Source organism: Neovison vison, chromosome 5 (assembly GCF_020171115.1).
Source record: "Neovison vison isolate M4711 chromosome 5, ASM_NN_V1, whole genome shotgun sequence".
Lineage (NCBI taxonomy): Eukaryota > Metazoa > Chordata > Mammalia > Carnivora > Mustelidae > Neogale > Neogale vison.
This window is the reverse complement of record NC_058095.1, coordinates 58,883,858-58,909,488: the sequence shown is the minus strand read 5'-3', so window position 1 is coordinate 58,909,488 and position 25,631 is coordinate 58,883,858. Positions and strand designations below refer to the sequence as shown.

At 47.5% G+C, this 25,631-nt stretch overlaps 1 pseudogene; it reads left to right on the top strand.

Annotated features, from left to right (window-relative positions):
* Positions 1 to 23,542: 23,542 nt before the first annotated feature.
* Positions 23,543 to 25,044, top strand: LOC122907790 (annotated as a pseudogene).
* Positions 25,045 to 25,631: the final 587 nt, after the last annotated feature.

The following is a 25,631-nucleotide window of genomic DNA, read 5'->3' as shown; positions in this document are numbered from 1 at the left end:
CACACACACACACACACACACCCCAGTTGGTGAAATTTGAATCCTGGCCCGATATTTGATAGCACTATAGGGTTCTTGCTCATTTTCAAGATATAATGTTATATTATGATTAACATGATTTTCTGAAATAGTCCTTATAAAAACACATACTCAGATACAGATAAGAAAGGAAGAGAGGAAGGAGGAAGGAAGGGCCATTTTCGAAGTAAATATATTCTCTAGAACTCCAGACTTAACAGACGTGGGGCCACAAACATGAAAACCTTTGGGGTCGTGGGATCCCATAATGTCCTCCTACCAGCAATGCACGGGGTTTCTCACAAAGGAGGTAAGCTGCTGGTTCTGGAAGCTGTCCATGACTGTCTCTAGTAGGTTCCCATTTAGGGAAGGATGAAACGGAAAAAATAATTTTCTAAGAGTTCACGTGATACCCAACGTTGCCTGTGTATCTGCTCCATGAAGGGAGGGACGGTTTCTATATATGACTCTAGAAGACACGAGCCTTGTGTCTAGAAAATGATACACGACCTCCTTCCAAATTCCAAGTAAGGACTTGATGGGGCCGCAGAAGCAGGAGAGGGGAAGTCTTGCCCAGGGATGGGGAGGACGAAGATGATCTCAGGCTCTATTTCCTGACTCTTGCCGTGGGCTCTCAGCACGCAGCCCCCACGTCATCCACGGACCAGCACGGTGAGGACGAGCTGGGCCATGCCCCCTGCTTGACAGATGAAGACACTGAAGTAGAGTGATATGCTCCGGGTCAAAATGGCAGGGACGAGAAGCTCTTTAGATCCCAAAACTCTTAGACCACCAAGCACTGCCTACCCGAGCATCTGGCAAAACAGACATGAGAAACACTGGGGATGCAGGGGAGATGGGGCGTGGGGCAGAGGTGGGTTAGGATTGGGCTGATGAAACCCCAAAGGTGCATTTTTTTGTCTTGCTGACTGTTGACTGTGTGTGTTAACTCCTCCAGGCATCGACCCGAAACCCTTCTCTTGCCCGCAGCTCAGCCTGTGCAGAGCTCAGCCAGCCACCCCTCGACCACGTGACCGTGCAGCAGGAACTTGGGTGCTCTTTGGTTCATTCTCGGTATCTCCTGGCCCTTCTGCATGTGAGCCCCCAAACCGGATGACCACAAAGGGTGCATGGGTCCCTCCGTTTCTGGTTCACTTCTTCAGGTGGAACTCCCCACACCTCCAAATTAAGGGCCATTTCAGATTACTTTTCCTTTGCTAACTGGCCTCCCTCTTTTAGTTTTTTTTTTTTTTTTCTAGGACCTGGGCATAGAATTTATTTGTGTCCCTGTCCCCCAGTAATCCTTACACTATCCAGAAACCTTGGACTCTCTGGATTCTTTACTCAGCCTCAAATCTCTCATCAGATTTCGATTTCTTATTACCTTTTATCATTTTTTAATTACACAAGCAATTCATGCTCGAGCACAGGATTAAAAAAAAAGTCTCCGTCAACTATAAAGGGACTGCCGACTAAGACGGTTAGACTCCTTCTTTATTTGGAACAGATGAGATCTTGATTTATGATGGGCAGATGGCTCCCTTCTTGAGGACATGCGAGGGACACAGCTTCTAATAAGAGTAACATGTCCTTATGGGGGCACACTGGCTGCTCTGCGGCCTGCCAGCAGCTGGTGAGGGCTGCTTCTCCTTTCTCCATGCCTGGATCACCATGACAGCTGAGAGCCTTAATAAAGCAAGGTGCGCCTGGGAACGTGGGGTGAGGAAGCCACCAGAGCACGGCGGTCTATTTCTGCCCCAATAATCCCACTGTCACAGCAGCTGAGGCCGAGAGCGTCCGAGGCTGCCTGCTGATGCCGAGTGGGGCTCCCGTGACCCTGAGCAATGCTGAGACATTCCGGAGACTCTCCTGCCCCTGGAGGCAGGCCACCAGCAGCCAGGGGCCCAGGGTTGCACTGATTATTTTTAGCTGAGATGTTTCAGGCTTTCCATGGCAGCGAGGAGCAAGAAGCCCCACCACCTGGGTATTTGTGGGCCTTCTCCGTGTTTTATCAAATCCGACGTGGCCCTCACTCGGGAGTCCTAAGGAGAGTCAGCAGAGCAAGTGACAGACACCCTTAGACCGTCTTTCCCCAGAAATCCGACACTAGCTTGCTGAGAGTCGTGACAGCTTACAGAAAGTGGAGTGTCACCAACACGGGTCACCCAGTGACCTAGGCACAGAAAGGTAGAAGAAAGACGGAAACTGCATCCCTGAGGACAGGAGAGGAAATACAAGTACTCAGACAATTACGATGAGAAACAACACAAAACCCAGGGGTAAGGGGACATGGAGGAAGACGAGGGGTGACACGCTTTTATGGACCATAAACAAGTCCACCCCATCAGCAGTGAGCCCAGGCCTCCGTGCAAAGCAAGAGCTCAGGACTGCTGAGGAGCTGAGATTCCCCACAAGAAAAGTGAACTGGTGGGAATCTGGGTCCTTGGGGAAAACATGTTCTTTCTATACTGTCCCTCTGCCTTCCAGGATCTGGAATAAAGAGTAACACCCCAGCGGGGTGCTCTTTACAAATCTATGAGCCATCCTACCCATGAACTTGATTTTCTTGGCCTTCTGAAACAATGCGTGTTTGCAGTTCACACTGGCTCCTAAGCCTGCGGAGAGAATCAGGTATCAGAGAGGAAGCCCTTGAGGGAGGGTGTTGCAGTGCGAAGGCTGGAGTCCCACAGCTCCTTGCTCCGGGGCCCGAGCCCTCTGCTGCTAGAAGTTTCTTTTACATGCTCCTTTCTTCATCTATCACTTACCAACCGCCTGCTACGGGGCCCAGGGATGGGGACCAGGAGAAGCAGGAGTCCCCAAGAAGGCTAGACGAGGAACAGGAGTGAGAACTCTTGTCCTGAGGCCTCAAGGCTCACAGTGGGGAGGGCAGGGAGCGGGGTGGGCATACATTTCCAAACAGGGCTTGGCCTCAGCTCCTGGTGCGATTAGCCTCCGTAGCAGCTGTGCCTATTTTGGGCCTGGGGGTCTCTGTCCTGTGGGCAACAGGTGTTGAGGCCTGAAGAGCAAGGCTTACTTTGTAAGCGCCCCCTTTGCAGGGCATCCCGCCTCCATTCCTGGGGCAAAAGCCGGCTTCTCAAATAATCGTCCTCAGCTAGGAGGAGCTCCTGATTTCCTCCTTCTTTGTTTCCCCAGGGGGCCCGCCAGCTTGTGGCTGTCTGAGCCATGGTTGGCCTCACACTGGAGGGCCTGCAAGTTTCTGGGAGGGGAGTAGGTTGAGGATGTGAGCCCCTCTCTGGGGTACACTCTCTGCCTTAATAAAGCAGTGCTGCAGTGCCGAGTCACAGCTCACACCGGGAGAAGCCCACTGAGCAGTCAAGGCAGGAGGCAGACTGGGCACCCCCTCATCCTCTGCTCCGAGGCCTGGCGCCCGGCTCCTGACCGTGCTGCTGAAGGAGTGACAGGAGAATTTGCCCACGCCTTCCAGGCAGTGTGTTAGGCGCCATCCTGATGGACACTACCAGGATCATTTCCACGACGGCCCCAGGAAGCAGCCAAGGCTGTCAGCCGGCCGACATACGTGATGATCGCTTGTTGGAAAGCTAGAATGACCCGAGTTTTGACCTGATAAGTAACCTGCTTTCAGTCCCACAGTAAATCCAGACTGGAACAAGGTCTTCAGTGTAGTGTAACATGTGATCAGTAAATGCGCCTGATAAGATCTGTGACCACAAATCATCTCCCATGGCCAGAAGTGTGCAGCTGTGCAAGGCTCATTCTCACCTTCTGAGAAATGGGTTCTGTGGGACATGGCGGGAGGCTATCCCCTCTGGGAAGAGCAACATGTCAGCTGTGACCTTGGCTGGTCCTTCGTACTTGGGGGGAGCCTTAAAGAGAGTGTCTTCTGTTCCTTCCTTCTCTCCACTTCTTCTGTGCCTCCTGAAGGAAGGCTCAGAGTGGCGAGGCCAGCTGGACTGCCCTCAAGCCAGGAGTCAGTCCTGTCAGCGATGAGGGGCCCCTGAACTTTGGAACCCCGGACAGCTCCATAGGCTGGGATTGGAACTCCTGCCCGTGGCCCCAGACACTGGGCACACACAGCCCTGGGCCCAGGTCCCACCCACCCTTCTTCCTTGAAGCTCTATTTTGCCTCATAATCCTGGGTGACATACTGCTTTTGATTCATTGCCTGAAATTTGCTGCTGAAGATGAACATGGGCTGTGTGTGTATGTGTGTGTGTGCGCGCGTGTGCCTCTAGCCATCTCTGTAAGGACAAATTAACGGTCCTGTGTCTTAAATCATTCTGAGCCTCTGAGATAAAGACAGTGGGGATATCCATCACTGGTCTGCAGCAAGAGGAAGAAGCAAGTTTGTCAAGCTCTTCTGCCTTGTGTGGTTTGACTCAAGCCCCTATTTGGACATTAAAGGTTCATGATTTGAAGATGTGGTGATCTGGGGTACACACGGGTCACAAGCCATTTGGCCAAGAGTCTAGGGTTCAAGGCAACCGACGTCACAGCCAAGTCTACTCACATTGGCTCCTACAGCTCTGTCCTCCTTAGGCTTTTTGGAAACACGACTCCAATCTGTCTCTGCTCTGCCCAGACGCCATCCGTGGCCCCCTTTGCCCCTGGGCTGAGCACACGGGCCCCAGACACACACCTGACACCCACATGCCCTAGCTCATCATCGGTATCCACCACAGGTCACCTCCTGATTGTACACATCTCTGGAGACACATTCGTATTCCCCTGACCCCCTCTAAGTAGGACTTGTGACTTACTCCCTTGCCTACCTTGGTACCTCAGTTCCTACCCTCATACCCTGCGTTTTTAGACTTGCACACACACGGAGCCTCGGCACTGCAGCCACGCCGGAGCAGCAGTAACAAAATCGAGTTTCAGCGTGAGCTTTGCTCCCAGTTGCCTTCATAATCGTAAACAACGATAAGGGGAAGTGACTGCTTGGAGACCACCGCTCAGGTCCGGCCTGGCTGACTGCGTCATGAGAACTTTCCGCCCGGGGGTACCCAGCTCGTGGGGACTGAGCCCCGGCGACACTAGCGCACACTTTCTGTGTCCTGGCTTGCCTGTTCGCACAGTGCCAGGCTGCCTTGCCACAATGGCCACCGCCAAGCCCCAGCAGTGGTAAACCTCCCCGTGACCTCCAGGCCAAGCCCTTCCAGAGAGGCTGCCTCCGCCCGTTACCATTTACACGGGTGGGGCAGCCCCCAGGGGCTGGCAAGATGCTTTGACAGGCGGCTGAACTCTGTCTTGAGAGATCGATCCTTCTGGTCCTGGGTCGGCACGAGGGAGAAACAGACAGAACAAACCTGCTCTCCTGGTTCTGTGGGGGTCATAAAACAGCTACCATTTTCCTATAACACCGTGTCTACCAAAGGAGCAGAGCCCCAGGTCCTGTTCCCTGCCCTTCCTTCCCGGTTACCCTCTGCAGAATGTGCTTGGCTGGGAATATCTCTTCATCACCTGCAACACCCAGAACTTAGTCTAAATTTAAAAATACAGAGAGGGGAGGAACCTGGGTGGCTCAGTCGGTTGGGTGTCTGAGACAATTTCTGCTGGAGTCACGTTCTCCGGGTCATTTTATCGAGCCCCAGGCCACGCTCTGGGCTCAGTGGGGAGCCTGCTTGAGATTCTCTCTTGCCCTCTCCCTCTGCTCCTCCTCCTGTCTTGGAATAATATATGTTCATCATTAAAATATATTTGTAAAACATAAAATGAAGTAGAAGTATCACTGCCCCCTCCACTGCCCTCTTGCCTCTCGTTCCTGTGGTCCGAGGCTGGGGTCGGCAGCAGGGTCGACACCATTGTTAACAGGTTAGTGGACCCAGAACTGAATGTCATATTCTTATAGCAAGAGGGCAACTTCCTCTCCGAGCCAGACTCTTCATCTGTAACCTGAGGAATTACAGGCCCTGTCCTAGAGATCAGTAGTAAGACACGAATGCAGGGCCTTGCCCAATGCCTGTCACATACTGTGTTTGCATGTTAGTTCTTCTTCTTCTTCTTCTTTTTTTTTTTTAAAGGCTTCATTTATTTGAGAGAGAAAGACAGCGAGAGAGGGAACACAAGCGGGGGAAGTGGGAGAGGGAGAAGCAGGCTTTCCCACGGAGCAGGAAGCTCGACGTGGGGCTCGATCCCAGGACCCCGGGATCACGACCTGAGCTGAACGCAGATGCTTAATGACTGAGCCACCCAGGCGCTCCAGCATGTTAGTTCTTAAAGGCTAACTGAACGGTCTGGAAGCAGACAGACGCACCAAATACGTTTCTCCCCTGCTTATTATACTCACAACATAGCAGCTCATGTAGATGAGTTAAATTGGTCCCCAAACCCAAATGCTCAGAGCATTTGCTAAGAAGTTGTAAGCAGAGGAGGCTCCCTCTAAACGAGCGAGCGTTGACAGATGTGACCACCAGAGGGCAATGGCGGGCCGCGTATGGAAGGCCTGCTTCCGGGCTGGTGGGAAGCCGTCCCCGCAGAGCAGAGCAGTGGGGTCGCTGCCTAGATTCTGGCCACCTCCGGGTGAGCCTGGGGTTACCCCGTCTGCTACTCTGCCCAGATCTGCCCTCAGCCGAGCCCCCTGGTACCAGGGAAGCCAGAACAGGGTGCCCCCCAACTCGTCTCTTGTGACCATCTGTAGTATGGGGCCGCTTCAGTGTCTTGGAGCTCATCCTCTGTTCTCACCTCCCCCAGCAGAACCGGCCCGTCCATTTGTCCATTTTGCTCCTCGCCACTCACACACGTGCACCTGTGGCCCATCAGTCCTGAAGTTACAGCATTTCCTGCTGAGCCCACACCAAAGCTATTTCTCAGCTTCTCGGGTCAGAAAGATACAACCAGCCGCTCCAGACTCCACACCAGAGAGCTGGTCACTCGGCTGGTATTTACTATCTGCTCTGCGTCAGGCACGCTCCTCTCTGCCACTCTTTCCCTCTCCAAGGCAGGCCAAGAAGGGGTGGCTTCCCCGACACGGAACGAATTTTCTGGGGCCTCCAGATCATAACATCTCAGAGCAGCTCGCGGCAAGGGTGCCCCACACTATCCTGACCCTGAAATCTCAAATTGCCAGGACACACTCCTGGTCAGACCCTGCTGTGCTCCTCTACCTAATTTCAGAATGGCAGCAGCTCCTTCCCTGCCAAATGGATTCAAACCTCAGTCAGCCCTTATGAGGGTCTCACCCAGGCCCGAGGCTCTTCCCCCTTTCACACCTACCGAAATGTAAAGGAAACACTCACAGAGTCTACTTTCCAGGACAGTTCAGATGTGAAATAGCCTCTCTCTGAGCCAGACATGCAAATACTCTTGGACTTGGCAGCCACCTGCCTTGTTGACTTAGGGGCTCCCCTGCCCCACCCTTGGCTGGAGGTTGGCATCCGAGAATGTTTTGATTATGCATTGCTCCTTCAAGGAAAATACGAGAAAGTGTTCTTTCACAATTATACAGCTTTAGAAAAACGGGAGTCAGTCCAGTCCTTGCCTTGAGAACTACAGACTATTTTAAGAAAGGGGAGAGGAAGGATATAAGGAATCAGAGGGTTTAGCGCCACTTAAACCAGAGAGATCATAAAATCCATGTGGGGGATTTATCTCTAAGATGGAATTTAGCTGACTGAATGATACAAGATACTCAAGACAGCAATGAAAGAAGGGAAGATCTCAGCCCTTCTAGTCACTCCAGGAGAAGGACAGAAATGCACCAGAGAGGTTCACAGTCGAGAGAGGCCATGGGGACCGGGGATCTTGTGCACTTTATGTACTAATGAGAACTAGTCTGCCCAAGTGGGAGGATCAGAGAGGACATGATGATTAAAATGAAAGTCGAAGGTCATAGGACAAGGTGTTCGAGAGGTCACCTGATGGCCTGGGGTTCAGAGCACCAGCAAAGTCCCATTCACCGAAAAGGACCGTGGACTCTAGAGGCCAACAGCCTCCGTGCCTCAGCAGCCCCGAGGTTCTCGGGAGTGCGCTGTCAGTGACAAGAAGCCTAAACCACCAGGAAATGGTAAATTTCTGTTTATTCTGTGGGACAGGACAGAAGCAGACGACATGGAGGATTCCATCTGGGTAAAATATCCAGAATAGGCCAATCCATAGGGACAGAAATAGGTTAGTGAGTGACTGTTTCATGGGATGGAGTGTCTTCTGGGGTATTGAAATGCTCTAATATTAGACTGTGGTGATGTTAGTACATCTCGGCAAATATACGAAAAGCCTCTGAAATTTGGATAGGTGAACGTTGTGACTTGTGAACTCTGTCCCTATAAAGCTGCGAAGAAACAAGGGAAGTCAGAAGGTATGTGATAAATGTAAATAATTAGAAATATTCCTTTAGAAGTTATTCCAAACTTTAGCAGTATAAAGGGATTAGACTCATTTACCTAGAGAATTCACAGCGTGGAAAATACCATTTTCAGGCAGTGCTGGAGAAAGTAGGTGTTTATAATGAAGCCTGAACAGTTGAATTCTGTTAAAAAGATTAGAGAAGGAAATATAAAACATACCCTCAATCCAAGAGAATGACGGGCTCTCGGAAAAGGGGCCCAGAAGACCATACGATCCTTCAGATATAATCTCTTATTTAATGGATGAAGAAGCAGTCCAAAACAGCACAAAAGGCTTTCAAATGGAAAATGTGTCTTTCCTACCTCAGTTCATTAAGTCACCTTCCCTAAAGTAATCGCTGTTTCCAGGTTCTTGTATTCCTTTTTTTTTTTTTAAGATTTTATTTATTTATTTGACAGACAGATCACAAGTAGGCAGAGAGGCAGGCAGAGAGAGAGGGAGAAGCAGGCTTCCTGCTGAGCAGAGAGCCCAATGCGGGACTCGATCCCAGGACCCTGGGATCATGACCTGAGCCGAAGGCAGAGGCTTTAACCCACTGAGCCACCCAGGCACCCCTCCAAGTTCTTGTATATCCTTCCCTAAGTGTTTGGTTGGTGTGCGAGGTCATACAGACACACACCTCCCTGTTCCAACTAGACTAAAAGGAGGAGAAATGAACATTAATCTTCAGGAAGGGTTTCCTTACCATAAGAGCAAGCCCTCAGAGTTACTTTAACATTTCTATATGGAGGAAACATTTCTTTTTCTTATTTAAGCACACGGAGAAACCGGGACAGCAAGTGCCAGAGTCTAATAAATTTATGCCCCAAGTCAGGACGGCATCTCAGGGACACTCACACAGCTCATTGACTCAAAAGCGTACACAGATGCAGACATAGATCCACGGTTCAGTGTTCCACTCTTTTCTTTAGCCGGACACCAGCAGTTGGGTAACACAAGAACATCGCTGTCCCTCTGATCTTAGGTGTATGTGGAGCCCACCACCCCTACGACTGGGACGGGAGGGGGTGGTGGCACGTAGTAGGATGATGGCTGACGCAGAAGGATGGAAACTTACACTGGCAGGAAGAAAGTGGAACACTGGCATGGTGCGTGGGGAAGGTGGCTAAATCTGTATGTGGAGGCTGAGTGGTGGCAGTGTGATCAGGGAAATAGGCAGGCAATGTGATTCTTGGGTGTGTTCATGGAGAAAAAGCAACATTGTTGCAAGGTTCAGCATAAAGTTTGGCTTCTAAACAACTACGACATAAAATCTTGGTCTAGCTGGTAATATGCTGCTTTAGTACAGTAAAAAGGCTACTGCTCTGAAATACGGTAGCAAATGATGAGGAACACAGCCCAGGCTGCAGAGTCCCCTTGAAAATTGTTCACACTCCAAAGTATTTTTAGTTGAAGTAATTGTAGATGGTGGACAAAGCACTACTGGCCTCAAAATAAGATAGCTCCCAAAACGAAAGGTCAGCAGATGCCGTTTCTGTAAGGCAAGCTGCAAGAAGGATGGGATTAGCTGTCTACAGGACAGCTTTCCAGAAGTAACCCATCTTGCAGAGTGACTTGGAGTGACCTTACGGAGGAGATTAAAGTGCCTGGCCTGAGTATGTCATTGGCCAGCAGCCAACCTCAACATGAGCCGCCCCAACACTTGGGAGACTGTTGTGGTAAAGAGAATGCAGGGCACAGTGGGGGTCCACATGAATACTTGAAAAGGGAAAATGGCGCAATGAGCATCTGTCAGTGTGTCAGTGAGAGGTCTGAAAGGCACTCTGGTTCCAGGTGGTTGACCCTGACCCTTTACACTGAAAGAGCCTTAAAAAAATGGAGGCCAGGCCATCAGGTCCCTTGAAACTTGGTAACAGTGGTGTGTAAGAAGATCCAACATCTGTTTTGTGCTCACAGAGTAATCTTCTGATTTCATTCACTAGGAACAGATTGCATTGGGACAAAGAGGGTTCCACGCCTTGGACCCTGAGAGCTCCTTTTAGAAACAAATAAGCTGGAATTCAGACATAAAAACTAGTCTCTTGTGAGTTTGGTTACTAATTTCTGGTGAACTTCTTAGTCCTAGATGTCTTCAGAAAATATGTTCTTGAACTTCAATCTATCATTATTTCATCTAACATTTATTAAGCACCTATTCTAGACCATGCACCATGGTAGGAACAGGTAAGACCCACGGAAAACTCCTCAGGGAGTTTCCAGACACTCATGCTGACCAGGCCTGCCCAGTGGTTAAATACGACCCTTGTTGTGGCTGAGCCTGGAGGGGGCAGTGAGCCTTCTCCTCCATCACTGAATCAGTACTTTGTAATTTACCCATGGGATCAGAAAATCAATTCATCCTAGATCTGTGAGGAAAGCCAGACATCATTATACCTGCCGGTTTTCAATCCTGCCTGCACATAATCACACGAAGAAGTTTTTTTTAAATTCCGATGTCTGGAATTTTTAGAGACATTCACTGAGTTGTCTGCAGAATGCCAGGCATCAGTAATTCTAAAATTTGCCCAAGTTACTCAAAGGTGAAGGCTGGGCTGAGAATCACTGACCTAGTTCAACTCCTGTATTTTCCAGGCAGGGAAGCTGAGACTCTGAACTGAAGAGGTGTGTCCAAAGCAACACTCACTAGGTGTAATGCTCAGGTGAGCACAGTGACTTATCATACACTGTGCTGGACTATGCTTTGGCTCAGGCAATGTCTCCTAAATGTAGTCATTTGCAAAATATCTTCATAATATCTGCTAAAGACTCATGCATCTTCATGTATTTAATATTTTTCCTTTTAAACTAATGACTTAATGGCTGAGCTTCAATACTTATTTTAGCCTTGCCTTCTGCCATAAACTGTGTGAAATATGCCTAACATATGCATTTTAACAATAGTTAAAACACAACAGATTTAGCAGGAAGCCACCTTAGTTCATGCTGCCTATCATCATGCCTAGTGTGTGCCACAGGGCCTGGGATCTGACAGCAGTGGGGAGCTTGGGAACATCTGGGCCAGGTGTGGCACACCTTTGTAAGCCCCTCATGTGGGGCTGAAGAAACTTCAGGTTACCAGAGGTACTAGGTAGGAACTGACCCTCAGGGGGTTTGTCAGTCCTGGGAAGTACTCTGGTTGGGAGGAATGATTTACGACAAGGTTGGAGTGAGGCAGGAAGGAGCAATGTCAGAAGGATTTATTTTACCTCTTCTAGAAAGGCCACAGGTCACTCCTGTGATCAACAGACCCTTAAACTGAAGTCACCTATCCATCACCTGGAATCTGCTGATGGAAACATGCTGAAATTGATCTGGAAGGAAGGAAAAATACCATCACAGCATGCTTGCCAAGTAACAGCCCAGAGACATCCTTTAGTCTGGCTCATAACAACTCAGGATCTTGAATATACCATTCCACTTAGCAAGACATTTTCTTTCTTGAATAAGCTCATTGGCCTTGAGAGCTTGTTTAACATGTTCTAAATCAATATGCAATATTCCCAGAGAAAATAAAGAAAGCTCTGCTTTAGGAAGAGTCAGTTCTCTGAGATCTGACCAACGATTTCTTCCTAATCTGGGCTCTGAGGAGGAAGGTTCCCAGTTTTCAAATTTGAGAAAAAAATAGTGAAAAGAAGTGAGGAGCACAGCCTCACATGGAATGAAATGACCCATGATTGTAACTAACCCTGTTTCCCAAAGATGACCAAGACTTTGTGTGCATGTCCCCCTCTCTCTTTAAATTTAGCAGATGTTTCAATGGCCCAGTGGTACCCCCCAAGGACAACCGCTAGGATGGGCTCTGGTTCAAGTCCACCAGAGCACACAGACACGGATGTTCAGTGTAGCAATTATTATAGTAGAGAAAACCAAACACATCGTGGTCTGAGTAAGAAACTACGTCTATGAGTACAAGAATGGATGAATAAATCACAAAGAGCTATACGGTGAGATGCATATAGCAATGAGATCGATGAATGTATCAATGTGGATAAACCTCTAACGAAAAGAAGAGTTGATGGGGCTTACCTGGGTGGCTTGACTCTTCATTTTGGCTCAGGTCATTCACTGATCTCAGGGTTGTGAGATCAAGCCCCCTGTTGGGCTCCATGCTCAGCAGGGAGTCTGCAAGATTCTCTCTCTCCCTCTGTTCCTCCCCACACCTCTCTAAAAGAAAGAAATTTGATGGGGTGTCTGGGTGGCTCAGTTGGTTAAGTAACTGCCTTTGGCTTAGGTCATGACCCCAGAGTCCCAGGATCAATCCCACATCAGACCCCCAGCTGCATGGGGAGCCTGCTTCTCCCTCTGACCTTCTCTCATCCTCTCTCTCAAATAAATAAATAAAATATATTTTTTAAAAAGTTGATGAAAAACAACAAAAAATAATCATATATACAGAGCCATACTACTTTGGTATAATTTAGTAAAATATAAAATAACGGTGCCTATTATTCATAGATATGCACATAAAATTAAAGTCTAAAACACTAGACAGTAAGATACACATTAATTTCAGGGACACAGTTGCTACTGCAATAAAGGCAGGATATAAGCAACTATTATTATTATTATTATTACTACTATTGCTATTATTAATTGCAATGATTTTAAAGCTCTAAAGCAAACGGGAAAATGACAGCTGTGGAACCGAGATGGTGAGTCATGGATATTTGTTAAATGATTTCCTGGACTTCTTTGTCAGCTTGAAACTTCATAGTAAAAAAAAAAAAAAAAAAAAAAAAAAAAATCACTTGAGCTACTGAAGCTCAGAATTAAATGCACATATTGAATCCATTTGGCGGAAACATTTGCTTGCGGCAGAAAGGCCTGTATGGTCCATATTGAGGGATGAATGAGGAACTCAGCTTTCACCAGGTGGGCTGACACATGTAATATTGGCAGAAAGGATCTGCTTAAGAGTTAAGGAAATAACATTTAATTCACAAAATTTTATACATTTTAAAAAAGCGAATTGAGAGTTTCCCTTAATGGGACAGATTTGCTTTTGAAAAACACATGGCAAAAAAAATTTTTTTCTTTCTTTCTTGAATTTCCTTAAAAAATGACAAACGTAACATACACTCATTTGAATGATCTAAGCAATAGAGAGATAGTTAAAAAGTTGGCAAACTCCCATCTCTTGTCCCAATTCCACCTCCACCCCACAAGTTAAGGCCAACGATTTGGAACGTAGCCCTTTACCATATTCTCTATAAAATCTTACCAAATTTACAAAATTTTACAAAACTGTTTTCAAATTTTTTTCCTACCAATTCAATTTTTACATTTGAAGATAATATATTTTTACCATGGTGAACACAATCCACACTCATTTTATAGAAATACAGAACGTGCCCATGAGTCAAAAGAAGGCAAACTCAAAGCATTTAAATGAGTGTGCATTTTCATTTGCTGTTTGAAAAAAGCCCAATACGAATTTAAATCCTGAATCAAAGGTTCAGATGAATTCCACAAGCCAGCTCCCAGATGGCTGGCTTTGTTCATTCCCAATAGTCACTTGCCACGAGAGGACGTTAATGACCCCAGTGAGTCACCCAGAATGGTTTCCACTTGAGGCATTGTGTAATTTGGGTTGATAAATCACTGATCGCACCTGAGGTTCAAGGGGGGGGCACACCTGTGACCCTGCAACATGCAGCCAGAAGTATGGTTGGGGACAGGACACCCCACTCCCTTCCCCAGGCTGCTTGCTGGCTGTGGCTCATGGAGTCCGGCTTCACTCCCTGCTACCTTGTCCTTCCTTTCTCCTCTGTCCTACTCTCCACCACCTCCCTCACCCCACTTGTGAAGTGGGAGAGAAAGTCCAACTGGCAAAGTGTCACTCACCTCTTGGGTAACTGGAGCCCTTCAGCTGTTTGGGTCCTTGTTTGGAAGGACATCTTAGCGTTGCCTGGGGCTCCTGGAACAGCCAACTTCCCACAAGGCTTCATTTGTCAGAGCAAGAGGCTGACTTAGGTTTCCTTACAAGGACTTTGCAAGAGCACTTAAAATAAGTTATGTTAGGTGCTGAGAGAAATCTCTCCAGAGTTGTCCCTGTCCCTTTCTGAGACTTCTGGTTCAAAAAACTTGCCCCTATCATAGTTTGAGGACCCTGTCAGATAGCCCTGGAAACTACGTTGGTGGGGGGGGGGTGCTGGTTAGCAATGAAGAAAAGTCTCAAAGACAGAATTATCTCTCCACGAAGAGGAAGGCCCAGACGCTGGTGCGGGACAGATTTAGGAAACAGGAGAAGAGTAGGGACAAATTTCCCAAGTGTTTCTGGGGTTGGGGGTCGGACTTGTCTGGATGAGGGGATGCTCCTTTGTGTTCTCTCCTTCCTTCCTGCCTTCCTGACTTCATGCCTTTCTCCCTTTCTTTTGTACTTCAACTCAACCTGAAATGTTATTCTCCAAAACAGGTTATTGGGAAATAGTATAACCAGCACTACCCCCATATTATTTGGACAGGCCTTCCTGAGGCAGTTGCTGGTTGAAAAAATTAACAAGTCTCTAGGGTCTCCTGGGTGGCTCAGTGGGTTAAATCCTCTGCCTTCGAGGGTCCTGGGATCAAATCCCTCCCTCATAGGGCTTTCTGCTCAGTGGGGAACCTGCTACCCCCCACCTCTGCCTGCCTCTCTACCTACTTGTGATCTCTGTCTGTCAAATAAGTAATTAAAATCTTTAAAAAAAAAAAAGGAAAGAAAGAATTAACAACTCTCGCAGAAGGTACAACACCAAGAGTGAGCCCTCACGAATATTATGGGATTTGGGTAAGATGATGCCTCAGTGTGGGTTTGTCAAAGGTAACCAATGTACCATTCCACTGGGGGATGCTGATAACTGGGGACGCTGTCTGTGACAAGGCCGGGAGGGAGGGACGGAGTATGACAACTCTCTGACTTTCTGCTTGGTTTTTCAGTGAACATGATATTGCTGTTAAAAAAATAAAATCTAGTAAAGAATTTCTTTTAAAGGCAACGGACACTGCCAGGAAGTAGAGACCCGCTCTGTGCCCACCTGTATATGGCAGCTGTTAAGCACACAAGGACAAATGGGGAGAGAAACAAGAACTTTATAGATAGTCTCCAGGGCCTAATATCAGCAGGCACCTAGTAACCATGTGGGGACAAGGAGCCTTGGATGGGGGACACGTTCCCTTGCTTAGTGCCAAGAACCTTTGGCATTATCATTTTACACAGGGAGATGCAAGTCTTCATAATCCAAGGCTCGGGCTCCCTCTCCTTGATCCCTAGGGGAGAGAAATCTGAGGACAGAATGAGCCTGCTGGGCTTGTCCTTCCAACGCTGCAAATCTGGCTGAGACATGAGGCCCAAGCTGTAAATCCCACCAGGGCTCTTCTCAGAAAACAAGTGATGGGATTATCTGACCTTAGTTGATCTTCCAGACCCTGAGCTTCTCCCCTGATCCTGACACCAAGGAAACGTTGTTATCGATCAAATGTTATTCATCAGACACTAATACAAATCATGTATTATTACAAGCTCAACATTTGCTGAGTTCTTCCTGTGTACCTGTCAACGTTTGTTGAGTGTGTCACATCCAACCTCTCTCATTCTTATGTTCCTAGCTTCGAAGAAAGTACTACTGTTGGGGCCATTTCACTGGTGATGCAACTGAGGTTGAGGGAGGGTTAATAATTTTCTAAACCCACAGTTACAGCAAGTTTTGCAGCCAAGGAAACCACTCAAGTCTGTTGCACACCTAAGTGCACACTCTTGCCTCCTAAGACCTGCTCTCCAGGTCTCAGTAATATTCGGGCATGACCCAAAGAGTCTTTGGGGTTTTATTGGTGGTTGCAAGCAGTTTCATAGTGCCCAGACCTGCACTGATCAAAGACCTTTTGTCTTTTACCTCTACGCAGCTCTCCAGATCCTTCTGTGCCCATGTGTTCCCTGCCATACCCCGTACAGGTACCACTTGGACAGTTACTTTCCTCAGATTTGTCTTTATTCTCTGTCTGGCAAAGCCTCCTTTAAGAATAAATGCCCATGTTGGGGTGCTTGGCTGGCTCAGTCTGTGGAATATGAGACTCTTAATCTCAGGGTCATGAGTTTAAGCTCCATGTTGGGTATGGAGCCTACTTGAAAATTTAATTTAATTTTTTAAAAATTTAAAAAGGATAAATGCTAGTGTTGTGTCCCCTCCTCAGTGAAACCTTTCCTAGCCTTGAGGGAATTTACTTTTCTTCCCCTCACTGTGATCTCCACATTGTATCCCCTTGAAACTAGCCTCTAGCATATTGCTCTTCATTATTGGTGTGCATGCCCATCTTTTCCACTGGACACTGTGCCGGCAGAAGTTGTTCATCTCTTGCCTTATCTTACTCATCTTCAGAGTGAGTTCCTATTAGTATTATTGTGCCCAGTGCATGCTGGGTGGCCTTTACGGTAAGCCCTAGTGCTACTGTACCAAGTGCATGCTGGGTACTTACAATATCTTAGTGTAAGTGAATGCATAATGTGAGTTAAACCGGGGGAGAAAGTAAGTTTAATTAGAACACATAATTAGGACTTTAGAGGCCACTTGTTTTGCATTTGCATTTGTAGACACGGAAGCTCACAATGATTGGGTTGAAGTCACATTACCCAAATCACGAAAGAATTAAAGGCAAAAGCTGAATCAGAACCAGTGTCAGTCTGTTGAGCAAACCCTCAGTCTTACATGGTAACCTACTAGTTGTACATTTTGTTTTTATGAAAAATAGTCCAAGATGGAAAGTATGTGCTGAAAACTAGACTTATTTGATGACACACGGGATCTAATGGGAAAATTTTCTTTTAAAGATTTTGTCAGAGAGAGAGAGAGAGAGAGAGAGAACATGCACAAGCAGGGGAGCAGCAGGCAGAGGGAGAAGCAGACTCCCTACCGAGCAGAAGGCCGACATGGGACTTGATCCCAGGACCCTGAGATCATGACCTGAGCCGAAGGCAGACACTCAACTGTCTGGGCCACCCAGGCACCCATGGGAAGATTTTTTTACTCACAATGAGTCAAGGAGATTTTCCTCATCTGTTGACTTCTAAGGGTCAAACCTCCTTCCTCTCCTGAGCCCTCTCAGAAAGAGCGGAAATTGCTTCTTCTGTAAATCAGTAGACACCAACTAGAAAAAAATTTAATTGTAACTGTGTGCCAAACAAGAATCCTTCATTGTGTGCCTCCATGCTGTTAGGGGTACTTTGGGGTTCATTCCAAAATGGGTTCAGCATGGATCAGAGAGACCACAGAGCGTGCTTTCACCAGGACTCCTTGGCTGCCTGTCTAGAAGCACTAGGTGCTGGGAGGTGAGAAGCCCTTTTATGTTAGAGGCTGGACAATGCTTTGGAGATGTAACTGGTGCAGGAGGGAATACTCAGGGAGCTCAGCTGCCAAACTGGCCCCCAACTCACTTCAATCCATCAGTCAATCAACCAAAGGGTTAGGACCAGTCCTAGCATGTGCCTGTGTCTAAGCTCCGGCTGCAGCCCAGGCACTGCCCTCTACAGGAGGAACAGTGGAATGGTAAAGAAGGGCAAAGCCGAGAGTATGGACTCCGTGACTTCAACCTCTGTCTCCTCTTCCCACCCTCGTCCATCACACATTGTTATTACCGCAATCGTGAACTCTGGCCGCTGCACCAGGTCACGGTCAGACTTGACATTTCAGGTTGAGTGGTGAGAACAAGCAGGTCGTGTGCTACGAAATACTCGGCCCAGGTTCTCCCTTGCTGTGCACAAATAAAGCCTAGCTATGAGTCCAGCGTGGCCCCCGAGTCGCGTGCCAGGAGGTTAGCGTGTGGCTGTTCTCCGCACCTGTGTTCAGGTGTAGGCTGCCGTCAGTAGCAGCCATGCTTAGCAGCAGGGGGGTTTGGAAACGGGTGTGGGCTGAGAATTCTTTCTGGGAAATATCACTGCTAAAGCACTTGCTTTTTACCTGGGATGGGCCTTGGTTTCACTGGAGGAAGAGCTCCAGAGTGTTTCATCTACTTCCCTGTTTGACCCAATAGTCACTATCTCTATCATTTTATTTTATTTTATGATTTATTTATTCATTTTAAAGATATTTATTTATTTATTTATTTGATAGAGAGAGAGCGCAAGCAGGCAGAGAGGCAGACAGAGAGGGGGAAGCAGGCTCCCCACTGAGCAGAGAGCCCGATGTGGGGCTCGATCCCAGGACCCCGAGATCATGACCCGAGCTGAAGGCAGAGGCTTAAACCACTGAGCCACCCAGGTGCTCCTATTTATTCATTTTAGAGAGAAAGAGCATGTAAGTGGTAGGGCAGGGGGAAGGGGCAAAGGGAGAGAGAGAGAGAGAGAATCCTTAAGCAGACTCCCACTGCACCTCTGATGCGGGGTTCGATCTCACGACCCCGAGATCATGACCTGAGCCAAAATCAAGAGTCAGCCACTCGACCAATGGAGTCACCCAGGCGCCCCTCGTCACTGTTTGATCATCTTAAATAGTAACACTGGAAAGAGGCACAACATGGAAAGAGTTGATTATCCGTAGGCATTTCAGAGACATTCAGAGCAGTCCGTGTTTCTTATATTTCTACTGAAAGCTGAAGCAGGCCTGGTTCCAACTACTGTTGTCTGGAGGAGAGAGGTTTCATGGAGGTTCACTATTTTAATAAAGTTCTTGATTGCATTCTATATTACACCTGATGCTCCTGAAAACTGATCTTACTACATTATTGCTTCTATGAATGGACAGCCTCCTCGATACACTATAACAGCACCCTGGTAGGGATTACTCTGAATGATTGTGGCACAGGCTTCTCCATGAGAGAATGCAAGAGAAGGGCCAGACGGGTGCTCTGGGATTACTACAACAATAAACTCAGCAGCGGGGAAGGTAAAATAGTGTCCTGCTAGCATGATGGAATGCTTCATCCACATTCCAAAAGCTTAAAAGAGGTGCCAGCTTTGGAATCCTACAGCAGTAATGGCACGGACTGGCCACACAGCATTCCTACTGCTGCTCGGTGGGGGGAAAATTTAATATACAGTGACTTCCGGCTTCCCACCTGCTGAGCCATGTTGTGGGAATTGAATGAATTTATTGAGCAGCTTCCAAAAGTTCCAAACATTTTATATATGAGCTCTCTCACAAGGACAGTTTTCCTTTAAAAAGGAAGTTAAGTGGTCAGTTCTTACTTCATTGAATGAATAGTAACAGAGATCTGAAGGGAGCTGGCTTCAGCAAGAACTCATATTTAGGAAACGAAGGAGCTCTTTTGTCCATTCTGGCTCTGTGACAAAACTGCTCTTGGACCAGACAGGAGTCATTCAGTTACTCGATGAGCGTTCAGTCATCAATCTGAGTGCCTAGTATCCGCCAAACCGTGTGCTGGTAGTCATGGAAAGCGAGAGAGTCATGGAATCTGCCCTTATGGAAAGAATAGTCTAGCATCTGATTGCCTTAATTATGGGCTAGATGCTGCAGGGGGGACATAGTCATCTTATAAAATCTCTTTTTCAAATGAAACCCATGATTGCCCACATGCCAAGCTCCTTCCTGCCTCAAGGCCTTTGCTTGTACAGATCCTCCTGCCTAGTGCTCTTTGTCTGACCAGACAGATTTCAGCTCAAATGCTTTCTCCTCACAGAAACCTTCCCTGAGCATCTCGTCTAATGATATCCCCCTCTTGTTCACTTCATTATTTCACGGGTTCATTTCCTTCATTCTTTGAAATGACTGCATTCGTCTGCGTGCCTCCCGATTCTGTTTCGCACACGTGAATGTAGCTCCATGGCAACCCGATCTCATTTGTATCCCTAGAACCCATAGGGCACCTGGAATGTAGTGAGTGCTCAGCACACACTTGTTGAGGGCGGGGTCAGTACAGCATTCCACAGAGAAGAGGAGCGGAAGAGACAAAGTTTCATGCAATGTAAGGGGGGTGAGTATGGTCAGCTGGGTTCGTCAGCAAATGCTACCTGCAAAATTTAGGTAGAACCTAGATCATGAGGAATGAAGAAAACCTGAATGTGGCTGGGGCCATGTGAGGGTGGGCCAGAGGGCACGAGCAAAGGACCCGGAAGCAGGAAAGAGTTGTTAGAGCAGCTGAACCCAAGAGTTCATGGAAGCAAGCAGTGAGCCTGGATAGGCAGGCTGGAGCAGCCCATGGAAAGGCTTCAAAACCGGCAGCAGAAAATACTCTCCAAGAGGAGAAAGGACTCAAGAATATTCAGTTGCATCCCTACTCAATAAAGTCCCTAGTTTGTTGTTGATTTGAAGGAATGATCATCGACACTTCTTAGAAAATACCACACAGTATTTTTTTCAAGTTTTTATTTTGAATTCCAGTTCGCTAACATCCACTGTTGTATTTGTTTCAGGTGTACAGGATAGCAAGTCAACACTTCCGTGCATCACCCTGTGTTCATGTCCACAAGTGCCCTCCTTAAATCCCATCCCCCCACTCCCCTCCTCTCTGGTAACCATCAGTTTGTTCTCTAATTAAGAGTCTGTTTTCTTGCTTTGTCTGCCTCTCTCTCTTATTTCCCCCTTTACTTCTTTCTTTTGTTTCTTAAATTCCACAAGACTGATATCATAGGTTATTTGTCTTTCTCTGACTTACTGTGCTTGGCATTATACTCTCTAGCTCCATCCATGTCATTGCAAATGGCAAGATTTCATCTTTTTGGGGGACTGAATAGTAGTCCGTTGTGTTGGTATACCACCCTTCTTTATTCACTCATCAGTTGATGGGTACTTGGGCTGCTTCTGTATCTTGGCTATTACAAATAATGCTGCATGGATCCCTCTGAATTAGTGTTCTTGAATTCCTTGGGTAAATACCGAGTAGCACAATTGTTGGTCATGACGTAGTTCTATTTTTACATTTTTAAGGAACGTCCACACTCTTCCCCACTTTGGCTGTTCCAGTTTAGTGGCTTCCAACACCTAGACTCTCATTTCCTACTTAGAATGTAAGTGAGTCAATGAGAAGCTACATCTTCGTGGGGCTCTCCCAGACCTGACATGGTGTGAAAAGTGCTGGGGAATTGAGGTGGGCCCTGCAAGTGTCCGCAGTGCTCCCCCCACACCCAGGAGGTGGTGTGGAAGGCACTGACAGAAAAGGCATACAGAGCACACTGAAGATGAGACTCAGTGTACAAGGACCATAAATCCATTGGCAGCTCAGGGACTTAATAAGAAATAGATTACCAGGGAGCCTCACATTTATGAGGACTGACTTTGCCATTTAAGACCGTTGAAAGTAGACTTAAAAAGGACCATTAAAAGCCTTCATTCTTGAAAAACCATTTTGGGATAGCAGAAGGGAATTTGATTAAAATTTGATGAGTGAAAAATGCCATTTCCTTGCCCCTTTCTTCTTTAAAAACATTTTAAAACTCTCTTTTTACAGCTGGAGGGGTCTGAAAAAGGGTCTGCGTGCGTGTGAAGGGAGGATGACACTGCAGAACTTAAAAAAAGAACCTGATGCTGTCTAAAAGCAAATGCATAACACTTGAAGCTTCCTTGACACGGATCAGCTTCTGTTTGCAGCTCAGCAAACCATATGCTATATTCACTCACTCCGCAAGGATCATCCGCTCCTTTCCAAGTATTAAGATGTCAGCGAAAATCTACCTTCTGGGGAAATTTAATCTGCTGGAGAAGAGCTGCTGACGCTCATAAAAATAGCTGTCAGACATTATGACTCCTCCGGGACGCGCACGATGAAGAAGGGGTCAGGGAGCCCAGGGTGGAAAAGCAAAGCTATTCGGGATCCTCAAAGGGCAGGCAGGCCAGAAACTCTTGACCCAGGGTCCAAAAGCCCTAGGAGGCATGAGGGTATCTAGAAACTCCCTGAAATGGAACAAAAACTTTCATACCTTTGTGGGATTTGGGGCTGGGGGGTGAAATTTTCATCAAATTCCCAAAGTCATGACCAAAAAACGGCTAAGAACCATCAATTCAGGACAGCATTGCCATGGGTATTTAGTGCGCTCTCAAAAATTGTTTTTCACTGCATAAGAACTACTTGATTACATAAATCTTACAAGAGATTTAGAAATTATAGATAAGTCTGAGGTCTCTTCTATGCTCATCTTCTATCTGTTCCCCTTACTGTTGCACCCTACAGAGATGATGGTCTTTCTATACATTTTCATGATTTTGCAATCACAGAGAAAATTAAAGCATTTAGGTGTGATTTTCCAAACTTAAATAGTACCATGTTATATATATATATATTTCTGCAACTTGCCCCTGCATTCTACAGTGTCTCAGGGAGAGCCCCACATGCGTACATTTGGAGCCTTGTCTTCCTTTTTACCTGCTGCGTAGTATTCCACAGGAAGGTTGTGCTATTCCGTCTGCTTAGCCATTTCTCTACTGATAAACATTCAGGTTAGTTTCCAGTTTCCCTTCATTGCCAATGATAACACTATGAATATCCTCATATGTATCTGTTTCTGCCCAGTACTAGTGTTTCTCTAGCAGAGAGGCTAAGAGGGGAAGTTGCTTGGTCATATAATAGGGTTACTTTGAATTTTAAATTAATCTGGCAAACTCTGCTCTAGTCAAAGTCGCTGCATTGGTTTACCTTCCACTAGTCATATCTGCAAGTATCTGTTTCTCATATCCAACTGCCACACTAGATAATCAATCCTTTAAATTGTTGACAATCTGAAAGATAAAAAGTGTACCTCCTGCTATTTTCTATTTTCATGTGGATTTCCCTAGTTGTGAGGTTGAATATCTTTCCGTATATTTACTTTCTGTATTCCCTTCCCAGTGAACTGTCTGTTTGAAGAGAAGGGGTCCTTAAACTTTACCTCACATCAGAATCATCCTGAAGACTGAAAACCCAATTGTGGGGCCCCAATCCTCAGAGTTTCTGATTCAGTAACTGAGTGTGAATATGCTTGTCTGACATGGTCCCAGGGGAAGCTAATCCTCCTGAGTTGGGGACCAAATTTTATTTTTTTTTAATTTTTATTTTTTTAAGATTTTATTTATTTATTTGAGAGAAGAATAGCATAAGCAGGGGGAGCATCAGGCAGAGGCAGAGGGAGAGGCAAGCTCCACACTAAACAGGGAGCCCAACATGAGGCTCTGTCCCAGGACCCAGGGATCATGACTTGAGCCAACAGCAGATGCTTCACCGGCTGAGCCCCCCAGGCACCCCTAGGGATACCAGATTTTAAAGCACTATACTGAGAAATCTTCTGGTTCCTGTCCCTCTCTACTGTTCCATCTCAGTGATTGTCAACCCTGGTTGCACAATGGAATCTTCTGGAGAGCTTTATAAAAGTAGCAGTGCCGAGTCGCGGACCTGCACGCTTCCTGGCCTGCGCTCGAGTCCTGGCCTCTCATCTTACTCTCCGAACAGCATGAGCTTCACCACCCACTCCACCTTCTTTTCCAACTATCGGTCCCTGGGCTCCATGCAGTCGCCCAGCCACCGGGTCCGGCCTGTCAGCAGCGCAGCCAGCGTCTATGCAGGCGCCGGAGGCTCAGGCTCCTGGATCTCCGTATCCCGCTCCACCAGCTTCCGGGGCGGCTGGGGGTCCGGAGGCCTGGCCACGGGGTTGGCTGCCGGGATGGCCAGGGGTCTGGCCGGCATAGGGGGCATGCAGGGCGAGAAGGAGACCATGCAAGACCTGAATGACCGCCTGGCCTCCTACCTGGAGAGAGTGAGGAGCCTGGAGGCAGATAATCGGAGACTGGGGGTGAGAATCCGGGAACACCTGGAGAAGAAGGGACCCCAGGTCAGAGACTGGGGGCATTACTTCAAGACCATCGAGGAGCTGAGGTCTCAGATTTTTGCAAGTTCTGTGGACAATGCCCGCATCGTTCTGCAGATTGACAATGCCCGTCTTGCTGCTGATGACTTCAGAGTCAAGTATGAGACGGAACTGGTCATGCGCCAGTCCATGGAGAGTGACATCCACGGGCTCCGCAAGGTCATCGATGACACCAGTGTCACTAGGCTGCAGCTGGAGACAGAGATTGAGGCTCTCAAGGAGGAGTTGCTCTTTATGAAGAAGAACCATGAGGAGGAAGTAAAGGGTCTACAGAACCAAATTGCCAACTCCGGGTTGACCGTGGAGTTGGATGCCCCCAAGTCTCAGGACCTCAGCAAGATCATGGCAGACATCCGAGCCCAGTATGATGAGCTGGCTCGGAAGAACCGAGAGGAGCTGGACAAATACTGGTCCCAGCAGATTGAGGAAAGCACCACAGTGATCACCACACAGACCTCAGAGATAGGAGAGGCTGAGATGACCCTCACGGAGCTGAGACGTACCGCCCAGTCCTTGGAGATCAACCTGGATTCGATGAGAAACCTGAAGGCCAGCTTAGAGAACAGCCTCAGGGAGGTCGAAACCCACTACGCCATGCAGATGGAGCAGCTCAACGGGGTCCTGCTGCACCTGGAGTCTGAACTGTCCCAGACCCAGGCAGAGGGGCAGCGCCAGGCCCAGGAGTAGGAAGCCCTGTTGAATGTCAAGGTCAAGCTGGAGGCTGAGATCGACACCTACCGTCGCCTGCTGGAAGATGGAGAGGACTTCAATCTCAGTGACGCCCTGGACAGCAGCAGCTCCATGCAGACCATCCAGAAAACCACTACCCGCAGGATTGTGGACGGCAAGGTCGTGTCTGAGACCAATGACACCAAAGTTCTGAGGCGTTGAGGGAGCAGAAGCAGGGTACACTTTGGGGAGCAGGAGGCCAATAAAAAGTTCCAAGGTCAAAAAAAAAAAAAAAAGTAGCAGTGCCTGAGCCCCACCCAGATTAATTGGAATGGGATGCCCTCCCTATCTGTATATTTTTTAAAGATTTTATTTATTTGGCAGAGAGAGAGAGAGCTCAAGCAGGCAGAGTGGTGGACAGAGACAGAGAGAGAAGCAGGCTCCCTGCTAAGCAAGGAACCTGATGCAAGACTCAATCCCAGGACCCTGGGATCATGACCTGAGTAGAAGGCAGAGGCTTTAACCCACTGAGCCACCCAGGCGCCCCCCCATCTGTATTTTTAATTTTATTTCTTATTTGTATTTTTTTAGGTCCCCAGGTAAGTTTGATATTCAAACTTTGTACTTTGTACAAAGTACCAGTACTTTGAAGGAGGGCAAAGTCCTTCATCCCATCCCTGACCTTAGATCACATATCATAGTTACACAGTGCTTTGCTCGGGACCATCTCAAATGCTCTCGCCCTGTGTTCTACCGTTTGGGTAAATACTTTCACTCATATTTGTTCAAAATGTTGCTTGTTTGTTCTGTTCAGGGGCAATGCAGGGTGGCAGACATTCGGACCTGTGTTCTTATCTTAGTTCTGCAGTTCACTGTCTACCTA